Raw genomic sequence first — 5,002 nt, 5'->3', positions numbered from 1 at the left:
AAGACACAAGAAGCCTGCAAAGAAAGCAAATAGCACACTGCATAAATGTACGACATTCACATGGCTTTAGTTGCACATCTATGCAGCAACCTTGCTTATCTATAATTTCTATGCACTTTGGAAGATCAAACCATATGCAGATAGACATTGCAGAGCATCACATCAACAAAGTTATTTTCTGCAAATCTCAATATGAAATTGTACTACCAACATTAACATAAAACTTCAACATAAAGTCATAAACATAAAGACAAGAAATGAGCTTAGTTTGAACACCTTTTGTTCAGTTTGTTTGGCTCATTTACCAACCTTGGATCCAGTATGCTGCTGTTATTGCACACTCCAACCCAAATATGAATCTAACACAACTGAGGTATACAAAGATACTTTTCATGTTTAGATGTGTTTCGAGAGTGGAAAAAAATGTGTATGAAACTAAAATTTGATGAAAAAAAAACAAAATTTCTAGTTAACTTGATGCTATCCAAAGCATGATTTTCATAAATAATAGATTCCTCAAAACATAGTTGTAACTAGGTTTTTTTTGTGTGTGTTTAGCACGTTCAGTAGATAAAAACTGTTTTAAGGGCCACTAATTTTTCAAGCTAAACTTTCCCAGGATAAAAATAGTGGTTATATAATATAGGGAAATAATATCCGATGGACAAACAACTCTTTCAGAAATAGCTTTCATATATACTTGGACATTGTTGGGGTACACATCAGAGAGACTAGATCATCCACTATGTGTTATTTAATCCATAAAATTCCAACAAGTCAAGACAAAACAATGCACGTGGCCTTGCTTTTTCCTGCTTTGCCAAATCATAGACTTTTCAAGTTCACCTTTTCATTCCCACTAAGAAAACGATGCCACCTTCTTTCTTCTCACAACCACCACCCTTTTGGAACAGAATATATCTAGAAAAGATGAGGCATTCTTTCCTACCATGTTAGTTTCTAGAATAAGGAACAAAATACATCAACATAATTGTCTTACAAGTTACAACCATACTACAAACATATACATCAAGTTGTCTTACAATCATCAAGATAAACATAAATAATTAAACTTCCACATCACAATAACAATTAAACATTAATCATCAGATACATTGTGTCAACAATCAACATTAAGATCAAATCATCAATTGTTTCAATCCTCCAAAGATCATGACCCTACAAAAAAAAAATAAAAGAGTAAGTTAAATTATTAAGATACAACATATGAAACAAAAAAAAAACATAAATATCAAGATTTTTACAAGTACCTTACAAAATATTGGTATTTTAATTTGAGCATTCAACAGATTCTACAACTTCACTCGTGGTCACAGTTGGGTTCAAATCAATAATATCCTCTGTCAGCTCCTCCAATGATACTAAATTTTCTGTTATACCATAAAATAATTAGTAATATATCATAAAATAATTAGTAACATAGAACTCACTAATCAAACTCCACAAATTCATAAATGATGACCTGACTTAGGAGAGTGGTTATATTATTGCCAAAGGGTAGGAATTGGAGTCTTCCATTCACAAACTTTTGCTCCAAGGTTGGACGCAAGAACATAAACTGTAGCCTGCAAGAGATCATATGGCACCAAGTTTGATGTGAAATAATTAGGTGGACTGTGAAAATGCAGTCTTTACATCAGAATAAAATGGAACCCAATATCACATAGAACATCCTAGTTTATTTTAACAAGTGGATAGCACATGTTTGTGGCTCAAAATAGTCAATGCTGCCTACAAACTATCACACACCAAGGAAATATCATACGCTTCCTCAATGATTAATTAGAAACAAGTCAAGAATCAGATACCTTGTCTCGTATACATAATTTGTTGTTGCCTAGTATGCAGAATGTTATTCAAACAACCATAACCCTTCTTAGCGAGACAACAAATGTTTATCTAGGCTAATAAAGTTTCAACTTCATCTATCACTTTTGAAAAGCCATTGAACCATGCCCTTGTGGATTGCTTCAAGTCATAATTAGCTGTATTCAATTAACAGACCAATTGCTCTAGATCTTCTTTATTTTAACTCCAGCTTGAACCATAGCCATAAATTTCGCTTTTGGGATATTCTGAAAAAAAGGAAAGTCTTGGGGACAAGTGATGCAAAGGGTATTGGCTTTATAGGAATGGTCCCATATAAAAAAGAATGCAGAAGCCCTCACACAAATTACAAAAGGAGGATATGTGCCAACCAACAAACACAAGGAACTATTTCCTCATTCTCACGAGGATCTCGTTTCTGTGAAATGCCCAAAATGCATGGTATCATGCCCAAAGTAGATGCCATAATGCGACATGCAAAGAAGAAGAAGAAGAGAGTCATACCTCAACGGAAGATAAAATCGCCGCGATGAGATGCTAGAGAGTCGCCTCTGATGAGGATGTCGAGATCTGGCCACTGCTTTCCGACAGAAGAACTAATAACTGGTGTGCGCCTGTGTTGTGATGGCAACGAGGTGGAGAGGAGAGGACTCAGAGGAGAGGTCTCGGGCTCTTGGCTGCGGGCCTGCGACTGGGTAGGAAGATACCTAACTTTACACTTTAGGGTTCGATAAGTTAATATATATAAACGGGTTGCAGGTTGTGTAAACAGGTTGACCCGCCCGCCTAACCCGTTTATTAAACGGGTCAGCCGGGTAGGCATACCCGTAACACGAACCCGACCCATTTAATAAACGGGTTAGGCAGGTTGACCCGTTTACGATACGAACCCGTTTAAGCCAAACCCGAACCCGCCTAAGAAGCGGGTTGGCGGGTCTGGTCAGAAATTGCCACCCAGGCCATCATAGATGTAAGACCTTACTTTCAAGCTAACTGTTGTGTCTGTAAATAATTTTCTCCCCACGTGACTACCTTTCCTAAAACACTTATGTTTTAGGAGGAACGATACACCCATCCCAAATTATTCATGGTGGCACCAGTGATGTAGAAAATGAGCCTTCACAAAGAGGGTTTTTTTTCTTTCCTTTTTTGATGGAAACAAAGGGGTACGCCATTCTGGCAGTGAATCTATGTACATTAGAGGGTGATTAGGTAGTGGTGATGACTGACGCTCCTTAAGTTTTATCACTCAGATTTATTTGTCCTTTGAATTAAGAAAGTTCATCAATCTCTTGTGATCAAACAGGCAGGTAATTTAATGCAAGGAAAGGGCGGATTAACACGCCCCCCAAACCCCACCCCGCAAAAAAAAAAAACAGTTAATCTCATGGTATGTCTATTATTAAATTTTATGCACCCAAAACTGAAATCTTGCAAATAAAGCCCAGAGGCTCTCGTAGAAAGTACGTAATGAAAATCGGAGACATTATGGACACGTTTGTAAGTGAGAACAACTCTCATAGGAAAAGAAAGTTTTGCCTATGAGAGTTTTTGATACTAGAAGTTTTTGGCTTGTTTGTGTAGCATGAGAAAAATGGGCTGAAAACAGACGACAAAATTTCTCGCTTGTTTGTTTGTGCATGGAAAAATTTTCTTCCTAGCTAACAATAAAAAATCATATCAGATCAAGTATGATAATAGAGGAACTATATAACAGCTATTTCCTGATTATTAAAATCTATAAAGGGAAGGACTATATCCATTTTTCACAGCCGAACTATGACTGATATAGTAAAGAAGTCTATCTTGCATAAATGCAAACCCACTGACAGGCAGCCATGAATAAGAAGCGATTCAAAGATGAAGGCAAATTGAAGCAAAAGAACCACAATGCCATAGAACAATGTACAAGACAAACAACTGAACCCCTTTTATTTCCTTGAGAAAGTAACGATATATGAAGTTCAACAACATACTTTCACCACTTCCATCTTCTTGCCGGCATGATGCCATGTGGGCTTGTTGGCACAAAATTGCAGAAACTGTCAAGATAACCATGTAAATAGTTTTTGAACATTAATGGAGCTCATTATATAGGGATTTTAGAAACTGTCAAATGTACACACCAATAAGAAGAGCAGCAAACTGACATTGAACCTGCTTACCCACAATGGCAAACTTTGAGACTGTTCAATTTGCAGTAAATAATATAATAAAACAGATCAGGAGTTCAGTAAAGATAAGCTCTTTGTGTTCAATGTTAATCAGTTGCTTAACGTGAGGAGAGGCCAATATAAGCCACTTGTATTTTTCAAATTCTTAGGCAAATTTCTAATACGGAATGGACTTCAACCACACCCACATATGTTAAGTGTGGAAATCAAATCAGATCAAGTATTAGGATGGACTTGATGGAGGAATCGAAAATCATTTTCTAAGCATCCTCCGTCTCCTTTTAGCAAACAAATATGTTTTTCCCTACATAGAACTTATCAGTTGTCTCATTTCCCCTTTTACAAATTATCGGAAGATCAGAAATCACAAAAAATTTCAAGAAAACCACAAATAGATTATCGGAAGATCAGAAATCATGAAAAAGAAATCAAATCTCATCAACAGCAACAAATCAACATTAAAAGAAAAAACAAAAAGAGGAAACGTGAATTACAGAAAGCAGAGGCTCAAGGAAATGACTCACCTTCAGATCCTCGAGTCGAGATGCCGTGCTTCTGTACATAGCTCGAAGGAGAGATGACGATCGAAAACCTTAGGATCGTACGGATGCCTCTCAGCTCCTGGTTCGCGCCAGAGTTACCGGAAACACGCATGGACTAGGGAAAGCGCGCTTTCCGAGATGCACTTCGGAAGCACAAAACGCGGCGCTTCCGAAATGCATGTGAAAGTGCATGCAAAATGTAGGAAGCACATCCCTCTTTAAAGGGTAATGTGCCCTCCTTTAAAGGGGGTGCGGGTACCCCCTTTAAAGGGGGATGCATTTTTTAAAATGTCCAGTTTGCCTTTTTTTTAAAAAAGAGTTTTGACAAGTGAAAAACAAAAAATTTAAAGAATTTTTTTTTTGAATAAGGGCAAAATGAACATTTTAAAAAAAATATGAAAATACAAAAAAAAGAAACTTAGAGTTTTTGTCTTATTC

General features: G+C 36.7%; 1 long non-coding RNA gene across 2 annotated transcripts; it reads right to left on the bottom strand.

Moving 5' to 3' along the window:
• Positions 1-951: 951 nt before the first annotated feature.
• Positions 952-4,668, bottom strand: LOC149819540 (uncharacterized). Of its 2 annotated transcripts, XR_016427092.1 has the most exons (4): positions 4,547-4,668; positions 1,484-1,586; positions 1,272-1,391; positions 952-1,179 (listed from the first exon to the last, which is right to left on the bottom strand). It is a non-coding gene; the product is annotated as an uncharacterized LOC149819540 (long non-coding RNA). The 2 variants fall into 2 exon arrangements; XR_016427091.1 differs by lacking the exon at positions 4,547-4,668 and having other exon boundaries at positions 1,484-2,642.
• Between the last annotated feature and the right edge of the window lie 334 nt (positions 4,669-5,002).

This window comes from Nuphar pumila, chromosome 13 (assembly GCF_984573655.1).
Source record: "Nuphar pumila chromosome 13, dmNupPumi1.hap1.1, whole genome shotgun sequence".
Lineage (NCBI taxonomy): Eukaryota > Viridiplantae > Streptophyta > Magnoliopsida > Nymphaeales > Nymphaeaceae > Nuphar > Nuphar pumila.
The sequence above is the reverse complement of the archived record's forward strand: the minus strand, read 5'-3'. Positions and strand labels throughout refer to the sequence as shown.